This window comes from Eptatretus burgeri, chromosome 4 (genome assembly GCF_056783735.1).
Source record: "Eptatretus burgeri isolate ZD-2024b chromosome 4, Ebu_testis_v1, whole genome shotgun sequence".
Lineage (NCBI taxonomy): Eukaryota > Metazoa > Chordata > Myxini > Myxiniformes > Myxinidae > Eptatretus > Eptatretus burgeri.
Genome location: NC_140964.1, coordinates 108,543,411 through 108,565,044, shown reverse-complemented (window position 1 = coordinate 108,565,044; position 21,634 = coordinate 108,543,411). Strand labels below are relative to the sequence as shown.

General features: G+C 43.2%; 2 protein-coding genes across 6 annotated transcripts in view; both read right to left on the bottom strand.

The window, feature by feature from the left end:
- The window catches only part of LOC147028873 (synaptic vesicle 2-related protein-like), a 460,702-nt gene extending 446,434 nt beyond the window's left edge, over window positions 1-14,268 (bottom strand). The window contains exon 1 of the mRNA XM_085879648.1: window positions 14,089-14,268. The gene's annotated coding sequence lies outside the window, so the exon portion shown is untranslated. The remainder of the gene's footprint in view (window positions 1-14,088) is intronic.
- The window catches only part of LOC147028870 (synaptic vesicle 2-related protein-like), a 297,753-nt gene that overhangs the window by 99,461 nt on the left and 176,658 nt on the right, over window positions 1-21,634 (bottom strand). The gene's annotated exons all lie outside the window — the stretch shown is intronic.

The window sequence follows — 21,634 nt, the reverse complement described above, 5'->3', positions numbered from 1 at the left end:
AATCGGTCAATATGTCCTGAGGCAAAGTTGTAGTACTCCTTGAGTTCCATGAACCTGCAAAGTTTCATTCGTATCGATGCATTCACCTGGTCGCTAAGGGGCCTTCAATTTTCGCCAATTTTCTCGCATACCCTAATTGTAGGGGGCGCTGCGGGTAAAGTATTCCATATATCATGAAAACCGGAATATATTTGATAGAGCATCACCTGCAGATCATTCATGCCAAATTTCATAACCCTACGTGGGATAATGGCTTTCGGAATAGATTTCGCGTGAACGGTACCGATTTTGAAGGTTTTTCGGTTGTTGCTCGGGAACCAAAGCGTCCCTAGCAACCATCACAATTTCCAAAGCACGAGGTCATAAGACGTACCTACCACCCGAGTTTGGTCAAAATCCGCCCACGTTTACTACCAATTATGCTGATGACAAACGAACAAACATCCAAACAAACAGACATAATTACTGACAATAAGGGTCACCTATTTTGGCGACCCAACAGACAGACAGACAGACAGACAGACAGACAGACAGATAAACCAAATAGACTAACCAATATACTTGAAAAATCTTCTATTTTGCAAGTAACAGACAGCACGAACCACTCGCTCAGGGTGACGGAGCACGAACCACTCGCTCAGGGTGACGGAGCACGGACCACTGGCTCAGGGCGACGGAGCACGAACCACTGGCTCAGGGCGACGGAGCACGAACCACTGGCTCAGGGCGACGGAGCACGAACCACTGGCTCAGGGCGACGGAGCACGAACCACTGGCTCAGGGCGACGGAGCACGAACCACTGGCTCAGGGCGACGGAGCACGAACCACTGGCTCAGGCGACGGAGCACGAACCACTGGCTCAGGGCGACGGAGCACGAACCACTGGCTCAGGGCGACGGAGCACGAACCACTGGCTCAGGGCGACGGAGCACGAACCACTGGCTCAGGGCGACGGAGCACGAACCACTGGCTCAGGGCGACGGAGCACGAACCACTGGCTCAGGGCGACGGAGCACGAACCACTGGCTCAGGGTGACGGAGCACGAACCACTGGCTCAGGGTGACGGAGCACGAACCACTGGCTCAGGGTGACGGAGCACGAACCACTGGCTCAGGGTGACGGAGCACGAACCACTGGCTCAGGGTGACGGAGCACGAACCACTGGCTCAGGGTGACTGAGCACGAACCACTGGCTCAGGGTGACGGAGCACGAACCACTGGCTCAGGGTGACGGAGCACGAACCACTGGCTCAGGGTGACGGAGCACGAACCACTGGCTCAGGGTGACGGAGCACGAACCACTGGCTCAGGGTGACGGAGCACGAACCACTGGCTCAGGGTGACGGAGCACGAACCACTGGCTCAGGGTGACGGAGCACGAACCACTCACTCATTGTGACGGAGCACGAACCACTCGCTCAGGGTGACGGAGCACGAACCACTGGCTCAGGGTGACGGAGCACGAACCACTGGCTCAGGGTGACGGAGCACGAACCACTGGCTCAGGGTGACGGAGCATGAACCACTCGCTCATTGTGACGGAGCACGAACCACTGGCTCAGGGTGACGGAGCACGAACCACTGGCTCAGGGTGACGGAGCACGAACCACTGGCTCAGGGTGACGGAGCATGAACCACTCGCTCATTGTGACGGAGCACGAACCACTGGCTCAGGGTGACGAAGCATGAACCACTCGCTCATTGTGACGGAGCACGAACCACTCGCTCATTGTGACGGAGCACGAACCACTCGCTCATTGTGACGGAGCACGAACCACTCGCTCAGGGCGATGGAACATGAACCATTATGTACTGGTAAGTACTTAAAAAGCTATTTTATTTGAAGTCATAACCTAAACTTACAAGCAATCGACTGATTTCCCAACTGCCTGGATCATCCGCTTGTCACCGTTTTCGTCAAGGTTTTGATCCTTTCAGCCCAGAACCTCTCCAAACGGTGAATCCACAACCCCAGTCACAGGTCCACATTAGTAGATTACTGAACATCAATGGACCCACAACCTCAAAGTTGTGTCCAGACAGTCAGGTTAACATGATTGAAAATACCTTCTCAGATGAACTGAACCGCTATCGAGTGTAGGGTGCTCGGCAAGTGGTTTAAGCCTTCAAGGACGCACTCCAATTAAATCGTTGATAAGGAATGGCTGGCCAAACTGTGGCTGCATACCATGAAGGATCCCTTTAACTTTAAAGCTGGTCTTCACCTTACTCGCAGCAGTTAAAGAAATGAAATTAATTCGTTCAAATAATGGCCACCAACAAAAAAGTTGCTGTTTAATTTAGAACTACCTTGGAGACATCGCAGAGATTAATCACCCATGAAATAAACATTTCAGATAACCTGCCACGTTACCTGCTTATCTGTGCAAATAACACTCGACAAGCCACTACATCACATGATTATTGTGTGGCCATTGGCACTTCAAGGGTGGGCCGTTACTATGTTCGTTTCTTCCCCTCCACTGCCAAACTCTGGAACTCTTTACCTTCTCATGTTTTCCCAAACACTTATGACCTTCCCCTTTTCAAAAAACAGATTTTTTTCTTTCTCAAAAACTCTTCGACTATTCTCTCATTTCTTACTTTTCTATAATGCAGTTCTTTTATTTAAGGCTTCACCTCGATGAGGACTATTCAGTCCGTGCCTGTAGCCTTCAACGTAAAAAAGTGTCACGTGGTACATCGGTTAGTGGTCCGTGTAAATGTTATAACTTTATTTTAAAACGTCCGTTTTTCATCAGATTTGCTTTGATTCTCTGTAGAGCATCTCAGAAAACCTCCAAAAATATAGACACAGAAATGGCAGATGCTATGGACAAGCAGTACCTCTGGGGGACAGGGAATGAGGTCAAGCAATTGATGCATTAAATCAGAGTATCCCTTTCAGGTCCATCATGGTTATTTGACATTTAATTCATTTACGTTTTGAAAAATGCATTTTTGGTCGGACTTTCACACAATTTGTTGCAGTCTCGTCTGAATCTGTGTCAGCAACGATAAAAAGAGTGGAAATAGAAATCAAATTGGAGTTAAGCAAGGCCATGAGGACGCTGAGAACATTCGAGAAGCCTCACATTTCCCATACAAAATCTCCATATGACCTAAATTCATCAAATTTCAATGGATTTTCACGGAAATTGTTTTAGTCGAGTCTGAACACACATTAGCAAATACCAAAAGTGAAAACAGAAATCGAATAAAACTTAAGACAAAGTCATGATCTGGAAGCTCCTTTGCTCACGTTGCTTTATATATAAATCCACAAATAATGATGCAAAAACGTGAAAGAAAAAAAACACCCGATTTTCACTAACCTTGCTGCAATCAAGTGTTAAGCGACCTTAGCGACTGTGAAAAGTGAAAACAGATGTTGAATTAAAGTTCAAATAAATGCGAGTCCGCTCGAAGCAAAAACCATCTGCATTATACATTCTCAAGAAAAAATCCTTTCACACGTCGTAAAACATGACGTTTAATACATCCATGTACAATCCTTATATAATCTAACAACTTATATCATCAGGCACGTGGTTAAATGCATATCTTCCTTGAAGAAATGATTCCAGATATCTTTGTTACAAAAAACCCGGCACGGCCTTGCATCTATCCGAGTTCTGATCCACGACGCGATCAGCTCGGCCTGAACTTAAACATCAATAATTTGACCATTATAAATACAGCTATTCGTGGGTATGAAGATCAGGCATTCAATGATATCAGTCAGGAAAGTAAAAAAAATGTATATTTTGAGCACTTTATTGTGAAGAAATCATTGCAGCCTGTTCCAAGTCAAGGCCTGTTTGAGCAGGCCAAAAAACATGGCGGCTTCAGACCCAGCGAGGTAAGCCAGGATACAACTTAAGATCCCAGAGACGGCGAGGTGGTTCAGGATTGCCTGATAAAGGATATAATCAAACAAGGCCGTTAATTATCTTCAAAAGGGGAGTTTTAATTAACCAAAACACCAAATTTTCACTCATGCATTTCCTTGGAGTTCCCTGAGTATGCATGCAAAGTTTCAGGCTCCTCGGTTGCATGGTTTTGGAGTTATGGAGGAGACGCACACATGCACTTGCACACACACATACACCAACGCCCGTCAAAAATGAAGAAGAAGAAGAACCTTACGAGCACACAGTGTTTCTATGAAAAATGGACCCTCTTGACCTTTTTATTAACAAAGATAAATGAAACGTTTAATGCCTTGAACAAACTTGGGAACATCACAGCTGATGAAGGTTGTGCTCAATTTTCATCGAAATCGTGTGTGTAGTTTCGGAGAAGAGAGCAAATACCTATTTTTGTTTTTGGGGTGGGGGGGTCAAAACCTCATTAAAGACCCGTTTAATGAGCACAGATTTTAATGCGGTCAATACACCTTCGTTTGGCATCAGATATAAAGCTTGTGGGCAAGTTTCACCAAAATCATATGTTTGGGTCAAGCAATAATGACTGAACGGTTTATGGACTGCCGGACTCACTCACACTGCTCCAATAGTGGATCCGGGGGGGGGGGGGGAGTTAACTGGTGCACGTGAACACCTCCTCCCCTCCGCCCTCACAATTATGTCACATGATCGTCGTGTGAGATATCACTGGACAATCAGCAATCACACGTTTTTTGCTTTCACTTTTGCGGCGACACTTTTCGCCGCTGGTTCTATATCAACCCCTGCGATTCGGTGTTGAGTTGTAGCTCCGAAGAGAAAGGCAACGTTTTTGGGATCGTGTCCTGCAGCAAAGTGCAGTACAAGCCTGAACTATTTCACCAGGTGATTCAAAGTTTCAGTGGCTGCATCGTCCATTATTGTAATGAATGATCTGATCCACAATGGAAAGTTTAGGTTTAGTGCTCGGGGCCATTTCGCCGCATTTTGTGCTTGTCTGTTCGATATTTTCATTGATTTGTATTGGAAACATTTTATGTATTTACATTGTTGTTGTAAAGTTGTAAATACACCGTTGCAAGGATTCCAAAATCTTCAGTTTTTCTTTAGAATCAGTTCCTGACAGGCCCCAGGCCTTTTCGTCAAGTCGTTTGATATTCCCAAAATTTCCGGTTACCATACGCAAGAAGACTCGAAGCTGTAATCGTTGGCAAAGGTGCTTCTAAAAGATATTCCCAAATTCCCAGAAGGTAAATTTATGGTTCTTTCTCTGCAATAGATTACTGCAAGCTCTGGATAGATTAACACTGGGACACTGCAAGCTCTGGATAGATTCACCGCTTTTTTTCCTCTTGCCACAACAGAGTACAGAGCACAAATTCACAATTTAAACTCTTATTTTAACAAAGTCGACTGTCTGTTAAAATCACTGTGTTGCAGAGACGAGGGTACCTGTGGTCCAATCAGTATAAAATATATCCAGCAGAGTTTGGCAGCCAATCACGATTCCTCGAGAGAGAGAGAGAGAGAGAGAGAGAGAGAGAGAGAGCGAGCGAGAGAGAGCTGTGCTCTCGCTGCCCCCATGCAATGGGGTATTGTATTTCAAAACTGCTCAAAAACTTCAGGTTCCTGACAACATGCACGTGTCTCGGTGGGGTGACGCCCTGTCTTTTCAATAAGAATTTTGGCTGCAGTGTCGGAGTCGAAATTAAGTGCATGAATCTCTGTAAGAAAGTTCAGTGAATTTGACACAGGACCAGGGGTGGATTAATTGTACTTGGGGGGGGGGGAGGGGGGTGATGAGGATAATTTTTTTATTTTAGAGGCCCTTTTTATGATTTCTATTAACAATATATGGACATGTAGAGTTCACAATTCACATCCAGTGCCTTCAGAAAGTATTCAAACCCCTTAACTTTTGTCACATTTTGTTGTGTTACAGCCTGAGTTTTAAATGGATTAAATAAAAAAAAAACTTTTGGCACCGATACACACAAAATACCACATAATGACAAAGTGAAAACATGTTTTTAGAAATTTTTACCTATTTATTAAAAATGAGCAAATACCACCTGTCGCTTCGCTAATGGGGGAGGGGAGTGAGGAGGGGTGGGGGAGCGAGATGGGTGAGGGAGCAAGATGAGGTGGGGGAGCGAGACGGGGTGGGGGAGCGAGACGGGGTGGGGGAGCGAGACGGGGTGGGGGGCGAGACGGGGTGGGGGAGCGAGATGGGGTGGGGAGCGAGACGGGGTGGGGGAGCGAGACGGGGTGGGAGAGCGAGACGGGGTGGGAGAGCGAGACGGGGTGGGGGAGCGAGACGGGGTGGTGGGGCGAGACGGGGTGGGGGGCGAGACGGGGTGGGGGGCGAGACGGGGTGGGGGGGCGAGACGGGTGGGGGAGCGAGACGGGCGAGGGAGCAAGATGGGGTGAGGGAGCGAGATGGGGTGTGGGGGCGAGATGGGTGGGGGACCGAGAGGGGAGGAGGAGCGAGACGGGCGCGGGAGCAAGATGAGGTGGGGGAGCGAGACAGGGTGGGGGAGCGAGACAGGGTGGGGGAGCGAGACGGGGTGGGGGAGAGGTGGGGGAGCGAGGAGGGAGGGAAGGTGAGTAGGGTTGGGGGAAAGGAAGGCAGTGAGAGTTGAGAGGAAGGGAAGGCAGACATGCAATGGAGTGATAATTACGATTCATCATGTCTCATCAAAATGGTTCTGGATAGAATAGCAGTGAATATGGAAACAAAATAATATCTGAAATCCATTTTGTACAAGTCATACGATAAATACTGCCCAGAGACAAACACCGCCTGGACATGTCCAGAGACAAACACCACCCAGACGCGTCCAGAGACAAGCCATCCGGAGACAAATACCAGCGGCACATATTCAAAGACAAACTCCCGTCTCGACCTAAACACTGCCCGGACGTGCGTGCAGCTAACCTGTCTGGAGACAAACACTGCTCAGGCACATACAGAGACAAACTCCCCTCCAGACTTAAACACCGCCCAGACACATATGGAGATAACCACTGCGCAGACATAACCACCGTCTGGATATGTCTAGAGATAGAGATAGAGATAGAGATAGAGATAGAGATAGAGATAGAGATAGAGATAGAGACAGAGGGGGGAGGGGAGAGTGAGAGAGGTGTGGGAGTCAGGTGCTGCACTGTATTGGGAGGGGGTAGAGCAATGATGTGACAAAGACAGAGAGGGGTAGGTGATGGTGTTGGATGTGTGATGAGCACAGCTCATCACACATCTAACACCATCCAGATTATGAAGCATGGTGGTGGCAACATCATGCTATGGGGATGCTTTTAAGCGGCAGGGACTGGGGGACTTGTAAGGATAGAGGGAACAATGAATGGAGCCAAATATAGCTAAATCCTTGAGGTGAACCTGCTTCAGAGTGCAAAAGACCTGAGACTGTGGTGAAGATTTACGTTCCAACAGGACAATAACCCCAAGAAATACAGCCAAAGCAACACTCGAGTGGCTTCAGAACAAGAATGTGAAACTCCTTGAGAGGCCAAGCTCAAGCCCAGACTTGAATCCCATTGAGAATCTGAAGAAATATTTGAATGTTGCTGTTCACCGACACTCCCAAAATCCAAATGTGCAAAGCTGATGCAAACATACGCAAGAAGACTCGAAGCTGTAATCGCTGGCAAAGGTGCTTCAACAAAGTGTTGACTCAGGGGGTTCAATACTTAATGACGCAAGACATTGCAGATTTTCAATTTTCATTAATTTGTAAAAAATTTGAAAAACATGTTTTCATTTTGTCATTAAGGGGTATTTTGTGTAGATCGGTGACAATTTTATTAATTTATTTAATCGGTTTTAAATTCAGGCTGTAACAACAAAATGTAAAAACGTCGAGGGGTGTGAATACTTTCTGAGGGTGCCATTTTTGGGAGTTAAACCAATTGAGAAAGCAACATGAAAAGGCTCGTTATGTTTTGGGCCCTTTTTCTGTAAATTTTATCAACTAGTAGAGTGACCACCCGACAGGCGATCTTGTTTCAAGCATGCACCACATTCTTCTGAGGGAAACCATTATTTGGGAGGTGTATACACAATTGGCAGCTGCCTCAGTTGCTCCCAAAAATAAAACCCTACCACCTTAGTTGTTGATGCTGGGCCTGTGTTGACCTTTTGACCTTAAAAATAATAGGCTTCTTCTTTATGACAAACTCGACAATGTGGTGAAGTTTCGTGAAGATTGGTTTAAAATTGTGACTTGAAGGTGATAAACAGACAGACAGACAGACAAGCCGGAGGCGGCGATGGGTCGCTGAGCATGGAAACTATAAGATAAAGAGCAAAATGGATGTCATATAGCGGATAGGGAATCACCTTAAGATTATGCATATCAAATCTCATCCAGTTCCATCTACTGATAACTACTCGGTATCCATTTGAATGAAAAGTACCGAAAATGCAGTTTGAAATGGGAAATCCCCAAAGTTTGAGGGGGTGCTGTGGGTGAACAAAGATCTAAATCGAAAATCCGGTTCCATCGTTTGTGCACAATATATTCCAGATGATTAGTGTGAATTTTTATGACCATCCGACCATAACCCTAGGAGGAGTAGCATTTGGCACGAAGGTACCTCCAGCTCTCGCATATTATCGATTTTTGCACGAATTGAACGTTGACCCCTGACCTAAGCGAAATCGGTCAATATGTCCTGAGGCAAAGTTGTAGTACTCCTTGAGTTCCATGAACCTGCAAAGTTTCATTCGTATCGATGCATTCACCTGGTCGCTAAGGGGCCTTCAATTTTCGCCAATTTTCTCGCATACCCTAATTGTAGGGGGCGCTGCGGGTAAAGTATTCCATATATCATGAAAACCGGAATATATTTGATAGAGCATCACCTGCAGATCATTCATGCCAAATTTCATAACCCTACGTGGGATAATGGCTTTCGGAATAGATTTCGCGTGAACGGTACCGATTTTGAAGGTTTTTCGGTTGTTGCTCGGGAACCAAAGCGTCCCTAGCAACCATCACAATTTCCAAAGCACGAGGTCATAAGACGTACCTACCACCCGAGTTTGGTCAAAATCCGCCCACGTTTACTACCAATTATGCTGATGACAAACGAACAAACATCCAAACAAACAGACATAATTACTGACAATAAGGGTCACCTATTTTGGCGACCCAACAGACAGACAGACAGACAGACAGACAGACAGACAGACAGACAGATAAACCAAATAGACTAACCAATATACTTGAAAAATCTTCTATTTTGCAAGTAACAGACAGCACGAACCACTCGCTCAGGGTGACGGAGCACGAACCACTCGCTCAGGGTGACGGAGCACGGACCACTGGCTCAGGGCGACGGAGCACGAACCACTGGCTCAGGGCGACGGAGCACGAACCACTGGCTCAGGGCGACGGAGCACGAACCACTGGCTCAGGGCGACGGAGCACGAACCACTGGCTCAGGGCGACGGAGCACGAACCACTGGCTCAGGGCGACGGAGCACGAACCACTGGCTCAGGGCGACGGAGCACGAACCACTGGCTCAGGCGACGGAGCACGAACCACTGGCTCAGGGCGACGGAGCACGAACCACTGGCTCAGGGCGACGGAGCACGAACCACTGGCTCAGGGCGACGGAGCACGAACCACTGGCTCAGGGCGACGGAGCACGAACCACTGGCTCAGGGCGACGGAGCACGAACCACTGGCTCAGGGCGACGGAGCACGAACCACTGGCTCAGGGCGACGGAGCACGAACCACTGGCTCAGGGTGACGGAGCACGAACCACTGGCTCAGGGTGACGGAGCACGAACCACTGGCTCAGGGTGACGGAGCACGAACCACTGGCTCAGGGTGACGGAGCACGAACCACTGGCTCAGGGTGACGGAGCACGAACCACTGGCTCAGGGTGACTGAGCACGAACCACTGGCTCAGGGTGACGGAGCACGAACCACTGGCTCAGGGTGACGGAGCACGAACCACTGGCTCAGGGTGACGGAGCACGAACCACTGGCTCAGGGTGACGGAGCACGAACCACTGGCTCAGGGTGACGGAGCACGAACCACTCACTCATTGTGACGGAGCACGAACCACTCGCTCAGGGTGACGGAGCACGAACCACTGGCTCAGGGTGACGGAGCACGAACCACTGGCTCAGGGTGACGGAGCACGAACCACTGGCTCAGGGTGACGGAGCATGAACCACTCGCTCATTGTGACGGAGCACGAACCACTGGCTCAGGGTGACGGAGCACGAACCACTGGCTCAGGGTGACGGAGCACGAACCACTGGCTCAGGGTGACGGAGCACGAACCACTGGCTCAGGGTGACGGAGCATGAACCACTCGCTCATTGTGACGGAGCACGAACCACTGGCTCAGGGTGACGGAGCACGAACCACTGGCTCAGGGTGACGGAGCACGAACCACTGGCTCAGGGTGACGGAGCATGAACCACTCGCTCATTGTGACGGAGCACGAATCACTGGCTCAGGGTGACGAAGCATGAACCACTCGCTCATTGTGACGGAGCACGAACCACTCGCTCATTGTGACGGAGCACGAACCACTCGCTCAGGGCGATGGAACATGAACCATTATGTACTGGTAAGTACTTAAAAAGCTATTTTATTTGAAGTCATAACCTAAACTTACAAGCAATCGACTGATTTCCCAACTGCCTGGATCATCCGCTTGTCACCGTTTTCGTCAAGGTTTTGATCCTTTCAGCCCAGAACCTCTCCAAACGGTGAATCCACAACCCCAGTCACAGGTCCACATTAGTAGATTACTGAACATCAATGGACCCACAACCTCAAAGTTGTGTCCAGACAGTCAGGTTAACATGATTGAAAATACCTTCTCAGATGAACTGAACCGCTATCGAGTGTAGGGTGCTCGGCAAGTGGTTTAAGCCTTCAAGGACGCACTCCAATTAAATCGTTGATAAGGAATGGCTGGCCAAACTGTGGCTGCATACCATGAAGGATCCCTTTAACTTTAAAGCTGGTCTTCACCTTACTCGCAGCAGTTAAAGAAATGAAATTAATTCGTTCAAATAATGGCCACCAACAAAAAAGTTGCTGTTTAATTTAGAACTACCTTGGAGACATCGCAGAGATTAATCACCCATGAAATAAACATTTCAGATAACCTGCCACGTTACCTGCTTATCTGTGCAAATAACACTCGACAAGCCACTACATCACATGATTATTGTGTGGCCATTGGAACTTCAAGGGTGGGCCGTTACTATGTTCGTTTCTTCCCCTCCACTGCCAAACTCTGGAACTCTTTACCTTCTCATGTTTTCCCAAACACTTATGACCTTCCCCTTTTCAAAAAACAGATTTTTTTCTTTCTCAAAAACTCTTCGACTATTCTCTCATTTCTTACTTTTCTATAATGCAGTTCTTTTATTTAAGGCTTCACCTCGATGAGGACTATTCAGTCCGTGCCTGTAGCCTTCAACGTAAAAAAGTGTCACGTGGTACATCGGTTAGTGGTCCGTGTAAATGTTATAACTTTATTTTAAAACGTCCGTTTTTCATCAGATTTGCTTTGATTCTCTGTAGAGCATCTCAGAAAACCTCCAAAAATATAGACACAGAAATGGCAGATGCTATGGACAAGCAGTACCTCTGGGGGACAGGGAATGAGGTCAAGCAATTGATGCATTAAATCAGAGTATCCCTTTCAGGTCCATCATGGTTATTTGACATTTAATTCATTTACGTTTTGAAAAATGCATTTTTGGTCGGACTTTCACACAATTTGTTGCAGTCTCGTCTGAATCTGTGTCAGCAACGATAAAAAGAGTGGAAATAGAAATCAAATTGGAGTTAAGCAAGGCCATGAGGACGCTGAGAACATTCGAGAAGCCTCACATTTCCCATACAAAATCTCTATATGACCTAAATTCATCAAATTTCAATGGATTTTCACGGAAATTGTTTTAGTCGAGTCTGAACACACATTAGCAAATACCAAAAGTGAAAACAGAAATCGAATAAAACTTAAGACAAAGTCATGATCTGGAAGCTCCTTTGCTCACGTTGCTTTATATATAAATCCACAAATAATGATGCAAAAACGTGAAAGAAAAAAAACACCCGATTTTCACTAACCTTGCTGCAATCAAGTGTTAAGCGACCTTAGCGACTGTGAAAAGTGAAAACAGATGTTGAATTAAAGTTCAAATAAATGCGAGTCCGCTCGAAGCAAAAACCATCTGCATTATACATTCTCAAGAAAAAATCCTTTCACACGTCGTAAAACATGACGTTTAATACATCCATGTACAATCCTTATATAATCTAACAACTTATATCATCAGGCACGTGGTTAAATGCATATCTTCCTTGAAGAAATGATTCCAGATATCTTTGTTACAAAAAACCCGGCACGGCCTTGCATCTATCCGAGTTCTGATCCACGACGCGATCAGCTCGGCCTGAACTTAAACATCAATAATTTGACCATTATAAATACAGCTATTCGTGGGTATGAAGATCAGGCATTCAATGATATCAGTCAGGAAAGTAAAAAAATGTATATTTTGAGCACTTTATTGTGAAGAAATCATTGCAGCCTGTTCCAAGTCAAGGCCTGTTTGAGCAGGCCAAAAAACATGGCGGCTTCAGACCCAGCGAGGTAAGCCAGGATACAACTTAAGATCCCAGAGACGGCGAGGTGGTTCAGGATTGCCTGATAAAGGATATAATCAAACAAGGCCGTTAATTATCTTCAAAAGGGGAGTTTTAATTAACCAAAACACCAAATTTTCACTCATGCATTTCCTTGGAGTTCCCTGAGTATGCATGCAAAGTTTCAGGCTCCTCGGTTGCATGGTTTTGGAGTTATGGAGGAGACGCACACATGCACTTGCACACACACATACACCAACGCCCGTCAAAAATGAAGAAGAAGAAGAACCTTACGAGCACACAGTGTTTCTATGAAAAATGGACCCTCTTGACCTTTTTATCCACAAAGATAAATGAAACGTTTAATGCCTTGAACAAACTTGGGAACATCACAGCTGATGAAGGTTGTGCTCAATTTTCATCGAAATCATGTGTGTAGTTTCGGAGAAGAGAGCAAATACCTATTTTTGTTTTTGGGGTGGGGGGGCCAAAACCCCATTAAAGACCCGTTTAATGAGCACAGATTTTAATGCGGTCAATACACCTTCGTTTGGCATCAGATATAAAGCTTGTGGGCAAGTTTCACCAAAATCATGTGTTTGGTTCAAGCAATAATGACTGAACTGTTTATGGACTGCCGGACTCACTCACTGCTCCAATGGTGGATCCGGGGGTGGGGGGGGGGGGAGAGGGTTACCTGGTGCACGTGAACACCTCCTCCCCTCCGCCCTCACAATTATGTCACATGATCGACGTGTGAGATATTACTGCACAATCAGCAATCACACGTCTTTTGCTTTCACTCAGAAATTAATCCAAGCCGTGACAGTTTTCGCCGCTGGTTCTATATCAACCCCTGCGATTCGGTGTTGAGTTGTGGCTCCAAAGAGAAAGGCAACGTTTTTGGGATCGTGTCCTGCAGCAAAGTGCAGTACAAGCCTGAACTATTTCACCAGGTGATTCAAAGTTTCAGTGGCTGCATCGTCCATTATTGTAATGAATGATCTGATCCACAATGGAAAGTTTAGGTTTAGTGCTCGGGGCCATTTCGCCGCATTTTGTGCTTGTCTGTTCGATATTTTCATTGATTTGTATTGGAAACATTTTATGTATTTACATTGTTGTTGTAAAGTTGTAAATACACCGTTGCAAGGATTCCAAAATCTTCAGTTTTTCTTTAGAATCAGTTCCTGACAGGCCCCAGGCCTTTTCGTCAAGTCGTTTGATATTCCCAAAATTTCCGGTTACCATACGCAAGAAGACTCGAAGCTGTAATCGTTGGCAAAGGTGCTTCTAAAAGATATTCCCAAATTCCCAGAAGGTAAATTTATGGTTCTTTCTCTGCAATAGATTACTGCAAGCTCTGGATAGATTAACACTGGGACACTGCAAGCTCTGGATAGATTCACCGCTTTTTTTCCTCTTGCCACAACAGAGTACAGAGCACAAATTCACAATTTAAACTCTTATTTTAACAAAGTCGACTGTCTGTTAAAATCACTGTGTTGCAGAGACGAGGGTACCTGTGGTCCAATCGGTATAAAATATATCCAGCAGAGTTTGGCAGCCAATCACGATTCCTCGAGAGAGAGAGACTGTGAGAGAGAGAGAGAGAGCTGTGCTCTCGCTTCCCCCATGCAATGGGGTATTGTATTTCAAAACTGCTCAAAAACTTCAGGTTCCTGACAACATGCACGTGTCTCGGTGGGGTGACGCCCTGTCTTTTCAATAGGAATTTTGGCTGCAGTGTCGGAGTCGAAATTAAGTGCATGAATCTCTGCGAGAAAGTTCAGTGAATTTGACACAGGACCAGGGGTGGATTAATTGTACTTGGGGGGGGAGGGGGGTGATGAGGATAATTTTTATTTTAGAGGCCCTTTTTATGATTTCTATTAACAATATATGGACATGTAGAGTTCACAATTTACATACAGTGCCTTCAGAAAGTATTCAAACCCCTTAACTTTTGTCACATTTTGTTGTGTTACAGCCTGAGTTTAAAATGGATTAAATAAAAAAAAAACTTTTGGCACCGATACACACAAAATACCACATAATGACAAAGTGAAAACATGTTTTTAGAAATTTTTACCTATTTATTAAAAACGAGCAAATACCACCTGTCGCTTCGCTAATGGGGGAGGGGAGTGAGGAGGGGTGGGGGAGCGAGATGGGTGAGGGAGCAAGATGAGGTGGGGGAGCGAGACGGGGTGGGGGAGCGAGACGGGGTGGGGGAGCGAGACGGGGTGGGGGCGAGACGGGGTGGGGGGCGAGACGGGGTGGGGGCGAGACGGGGTGGGGAGGCGAGATGGGTGGGGGAGCGAGATGGGTGAGGGAGCAAGATGAGGTGGGGGAGCGAGATTGGTGGGGGACCGAGAGGGGTGGAGGAGCGAGATGGGTGAGGGAGCAAGATGAGGTGGGGGAGCGAGACAGGGTGGGGGAGCGAGACGGGGTGGGGGAGAGGTGGGGGAGCGAGGAGGGAGGGAGAGTGAGTAGGGTTGGGGGATAGGAAGGCAGTGAGAGTAGAGAGGAAGGGAAGGCAGACATGCAATGGAGTGATAATTACGATTCATCATGTCTCATCAAAATGGTTCTGGATCGAATAGCAGTGAATATGGAAACAAAATAATATCTGAAATCCATTTTGTACAAGTCATACGATAAATACTGCCCAGAGACAAACACCGCCCAGACGCGTCCAGAGACAAGCCATCCGGAGACAAATACCAGCGGCACATATTCAAAGACAAACTCCCGTCTCGACCTAAACACTGCCCGGACGTGCGTGCAGCCAACCTGTCTGGAGACAAACACTGCTCAGGCACATACAGAGACAAACTCCCCTCCAGACTTAAACACCGCCCAGACACATATGGAGATAACCACTGCGCAGACATAACCACCGTCTGGATATGTCTAGAGATAGAGATAGAGATAGAGATAGAGATAGAGATAGAGATAGAGATAGAGACAGAGGGGGGAGGGGAGAGTGAGAGAGGTGTGGGAGTCAGGTGCTGCACTGTATTGGGAGGGGGTAGAGCAATGATGTGACAAAGACAGAGAGGGGTAGGTGATGGTGTTGGATGTGTGATGAGCACAGCTCATCACACATCTAACACCATCCAGATTATGAAGCATGGTGGTGGCAGCATCATGCTATGGGGATGCTTTTAAGCGGCAGGGACTGGGGGACTTGTAAGGATAGAGGGAACAATGAATGGAGCCAAATATAGCTAAATCCTTGAGGCGAACCTGCTTCAGAGTGCAAAAGACCTGAGACTGTGTTGAAGATTTACGTTCCAACAGGACAATAACCCCAAGAAATACAGCCAAAGGAACACTCGAGTGGCTTCAGCACAAGAATGTGAAAATCCTTGAGAGGCCAAGCTAAAGCCCAGACTTGAATCCCATTGAGAATCTGAAGAAAGATTTGAATATTGCTGTTCACCGACGCTCCCCAAATCCAAATGTGCAAAGCTGATGCAGACATACACAAGAAGACTCGAAGCTGTAATCGTTGGCAAAGGTGCTTCTAAAAGTATTGACTCAGGGGGTTCAATACTTAATGACGCAAGACATTTCAGATTTTCAATTTTCATTAATTTGTAAAAATTTCTTAAAACATGTTTTCACTTTATCTTTATGGGGTATTTTGTGTGGATCGGTGACATTTAAAAAAAAATTAATCCATTTTAAATTCATGCTGTAACACAACAAAATATGACAAAAGTCTAGGGGTGTGAATACTTTCTGAGGGTGCCATTTTTGGTAGTTAAGCCAATTGAGAAAGCAACATGAAAAGGCTCGTTATGTTTTTGGGTCCTTTTTCTGTAAATTTTATCAACTAGTAGAGTGACCACCCGACAGGCGATCTTGTTTCAAGCATGCACCACATTCTTCTGAGGGAAACCATTATTTGGGAGGTGTATACACAATTGGCAGCTGCCTCAGTTGCTCCCAAAAATAAAACCCTACCACCTTAGTTGTTGATGTTGGGCCTATGTTGACCTTTTGACCTTAAAAACAATAGGCTTCTTCTTTATGACAAACTCGACAATGTGGTGAAGTTTCGTGAAGATTGGTTTAAAATTGTGACTTGAAGGTGATAAACAGACAGACAGACAGACAAGCCGGAAGGCGGCGATGGGTCGCCGAGCATGGAAACTATAAGATAAAGAGCAAAATGGATGTCATATAGCGGATAGGGAATCACCTTAAGATTATGCATATCAAATCTCATCCAGTTCCATCTACTGATAACTACTCGGTATCCATTTGAATGAAAAGTACCGAAAATGCAGTTTGAAATCGGAAATCCCCAAAGTTTGAGGGGGTGCTGTGGGTGAACAAAGATCTAAATCAAAAATCCGGTTTCATCGTTTGTGCACAATATATTCCAGATGATCAGTGTGAATTTTTATCACCATCCGACCATAACCCTAGGAGGAGTAGCATTTGGCACGAAGGTACCTCCAGCTCTCGCATATTATCGATTTTTGCGCGAATTGAACGTTGACCCCTGACCTAAGCGAAATCGGTCAATATGTCCTGAGGCAAAGTTGTAGTACTCCGTTCCATGAACCTGCAAAGTTTCATTCGTATCGATGCATTCACCTGGTCGCTAGGGGGCCTTCAATTTTCACCAATTTTCTCGCATACCCTAATTGTAGGGGGCGCTGCGGGTAAAGTATTCCATATATCATGAAAACCGGAATATATTTGATAGAGCATCACCTGCAGATCATTCGTGCCAAATTTCATAACCCTACGTGGGATAATGGCTTTCGGAATAGATTTCGCGTGAATGGTACCGATTTTGAAAGTTTTTCGGTTGTTGCTCGGGAACCAAAGCGTCCCTAGCAACCATCACAATTTCCAAAGCACGAGGTCATAAGATGTACCTACCACCCGAGTTTGGTCAAAATCTGCCCACGTTTCCTACCAATTATGCTGATGACAAACGAACAAACATCCAAACAAACAGACATAATTACTGACAATAAGGGTCACCTATTTTGGCGACCCAACAGACAGACAGACAGACAGATAAACCAAATAGACTAACCAATATACTTGAAAAATCTTCTATTTTGCAAGTAACAGACAGACAAGCCGGTAGGCGACATGGCTGCTCGTTCTTGATGGAAAGCTGGCCGACACGACTCGCCGATATTCATGTACATGCTATCAATCAATTTAGCACAATAAATATGATTATCACAGCCCTCTTAGTTTGTGCCCAGAAACCCGCCTTGTGAAATTTCAGGCATGTTTCCAAAGAGACTCTAACAAATGGCAACCCTGGTAATTCCATTTATCGATTCGCTAAAGATTTTTTTTTTTATATGATGCTGTAAGACATTCTCCTTGGGCACAAAAAAACACAGGTCCCTCGGAGGTCCAGTTTCGGAGGTATTGATTTTTTTGTATAGTCCACAATAAGTGTACGATGTACGATAAAGTATTTTAGCTGTTGCTAAGCAACATGGTGTGCAGAGCAACCATTCATTTTTGTGTACATGCTAGCCACATTGTACACATTTCACCCAAGTTTCATCAAAATCAGACTCTTTCTCTTATAGTCAGGTGGCTTGGAGACAAATTTTCATTTTATGGTGATAGACCGGATAAAAGCACCAAATTTTTTCCACTTATTCCTTGATGCATTAGTTATGATATTTTGGAAGGACCCATCTAATCAGAGCATGCTGAGGATATTTTATCAGCTAATTTGTCAATCTGTCTGTCTGCCCATTAGATCAGCCATTTTTCTTGCGATTCAAATGGTTACTGCCCTGAAAGAACATAACTAAGAACATCTATCTTATAGTAAATTTGTATATTACCACAGGGTATGACTATTATAATCTCAGATAACCTTGACCTATATTTATGGCCAAAACTAGGTCAAATTGTGATAATTTATATATTTTATTACTATTCATTTATCGAATTTTGATGGTTATTTCTCGATAACCCATTTAACTATTCAGTATGTATATATATATATATATATATATATATATATATATATATATATATATATATTAACTAGTAGTAATGCCCGGCGTTGCTCGGGCTAGCAATAAAGCCTGGCGTTGCCCGGGCTTTCTTGCAAATTTCCTGAATAGCTGTTAGCGGTTAGGGGTTAGGGGTTAGCAGTTAGGGTTAGGGTTAGCAGTTAGGGTTAGGGTTAGCAGTTAGGGTTAGGGTTAGCAGTTAGGGTTATGGTTGCAGTTAGGGTTATGGTTGCAGTTAGGGTTATGGTTGCAGTTAGGGTTATGGTTGCAGTTAGGGTTATGGTTGCAGTTAGGGTTATGGTTGCAGTTAGGGGTATGGTTGAAGTTGGGGTTATGGTTGCAGTTAGGGTTATGGTTACCTGAGGTTATGGTTGCAGTTAGGGTTATGGTTGCAGTTAGGGTTATGGTTGCAGTTAGGGTTATGGTTGCAGTTAGGGTTATGGTTGCAGTTAGGGTTATGGTTGCAGTTAGGGTTATGGTTGCAGTTAGGGTTATGGTTGCAGTTAGGGTTATGGTTGCAGTTAGGGTTAGGGTTGCAGTTAGGGTTAGGGTTGCAGTTAGGGTTAGGGTTGCAGTTACGGTTAGGGTTGCAGTTAAAATTAAAATTTAATTAAAATTAAAATTACAATTAAAATTAAAATTTACAATTAAGGTCAAAATTTACAATTAAAATTTAATTAAAGTTAAAATTTACAATTAAAATTAAAATTACAATTAAAATTAAAAAATTTACAATTAAAGTTAAAATTTACAATTAAAATTAAAATTTACAATTAAAATTAAAAATTTACAATTAAAATTTTAAAATTACAATTAAAAAAAAAATTTTAAAATTACAATTAAAAAAAAATTTTAAAATTACAATTAAAAAAAAATTTTAAAATTACAATTAAAATTAGAAATTTACAATTAAAATTAGGGTACAATTAGGGTCAAAATTGCAATTAAAATTGAAGTGCAATTAAATTAAAATTACGAGTAAGGTAAAAATTGCGTATTAAAGGTCAAAATTTAACGTATTAAAATTAGAAGTGCGTGTTAACTTTATTAACTGTTAACGCTATTACTTATTAACTATTAAAATTAGAATTAAAGGTACAATTAAAATTAGAATTACAATTAAAATTAGAAATTTACAATTAAAATTGGAAATTTACAATTAGAAGTGCAAAATTGCAATTAGGAATTAAAGGTACAGTGGTAAAATTTACAATTAAAATTCAGCCTGCATATTAAGCGAAACACGTTAAAAATTTAAGCACGATGGCTAAAACTGCGCGTTATGGTGGACGATAAATTACCAGGTTTATGATTTAGAAATTACATTGCATTTAATTGGGCGGTGGTTCAAAATATAATCAGGTTGGTTGCAAATTAAATTAAACCTGCGTTCCAGGATGGCGCATTGAATATTGCGCAGTGCGACCGGGCGATTTAAATTAAATTTGGCAATTAAATTGCGCGTTAAAGGTTGGTTTTAAATTTAAATTCAGGCGATGGCATTCACGTCGTTGCGAATAAAGGTCAAATTTACAATTAAGGTTAAAATTTACAGGTAAAATTAAAATTACAATTAAAATTACAAAATTTACAATTACAAAATTCAAAATTTACAATTAAAATTAAAATTTACAATTAAAATTAAAATTTACAATTAAAATTAAAATTACAATTAAAATTAAAGTTACAATTAAAATTAAAATTACAATTAAAATTAAAATTACAATTAAAATTAAAATTTACAATTAAAATTAGGAAATTGCAATTAAAATTAAAATTACAATTAAAATTAAAATTGCAATTAGGGTCAAAATTACAATTAAAATTAGGAAATTTACAATTAAAATTAAAATTACAATTAAATTAAAATTACAATTAAAATTAAAATTACAATTAGGTAAAAATTTACAATTAAAATTAAAATTTACAATTAAAATTAAAATTTACAATTAAGTCAAAGGTGCAATTAAGATTAAAATTGCAATTAAAATTAAGGTGCAATTAAATTAGGGTGCAATTAAGTTAAAATTTACAATTAGGAATTAAGATGCAATTAGGAATTAAAATTGCAATTAAAGTTAGGAATTGCAATTAGGAATTAGGAAATTTACAATTAGGGTCAAGGTGCAATTAAAGTTAGAAATTTACCAATTAAAATTAGGAATTACAATTGAGTTAAAAATTTACAATTAAAATTAAAATTGCAATTAAAATTAAAATTGCAATTAAAATTAAAATTTACAATTAAAATTAAATTACCAATTAAAAATTAAAAATTTACAATTAAAATTGAAAATTTACAATTAAAATTAGAAGTTACAATTAAAATTAGGAAGTTACAATTAAATTAGGAAATTACGATACAAAATTGAAATTGCAATTAGGAATTAGGGTACAATTAGGAAATTAAAATTTACAATTAAAATTGAAGTTACAATTAGAAATTGAAAATTTACAGGTAAAATTAAAATTGCAATTAGGAATTGAAATTTACAATTAAAATTAGAATTACAGGTAAAATTAGGTGCAATTAAAATTAAAATTTTAATTAGGAGATTAGAAGTTACAATTAAAGTTAGAAATTTACAATTAAAATTAAAATTTACAATTAGGAATTTACAATTAGAGGTTGGGGTTGCAGTTAGGGTTAGGGTTGCAGTTAGGGTTAGGGTTGCAGTTAGGGTTTGGGTTGCAGTTAGGGTTTGGGTTGCAGTTAGGGTTTGGGTTGCAGTTGGGGTTAGGGTTGCAGTTAGGGTTGGGGTTGCAGTTAGGAGTTGGGGTTGCAGTTGGGGTTAGGGTTGCAATTAGGGTTAGGGTTGCAGTTGGGGTTGGGGTTGCAGTTGGGGTTGGGGTTGCAGTTAGGAGTTGGGGTTGCAGTTGAGGTTAGGGTTGCAGTTAGGGTTGGGGTTGCAGTTGGGGTTAGGGTTACCGATTTGGGAGTTGGGAGTTAGGGTTAGCGTTAGCTGTTAAAGTTTAGCTGTTAGGAGTTAGGGTTAGCTGTTGGGGTTAGGGTGTGGCCTAATGAAACCTAACCCTTGGCTTGGCGTGG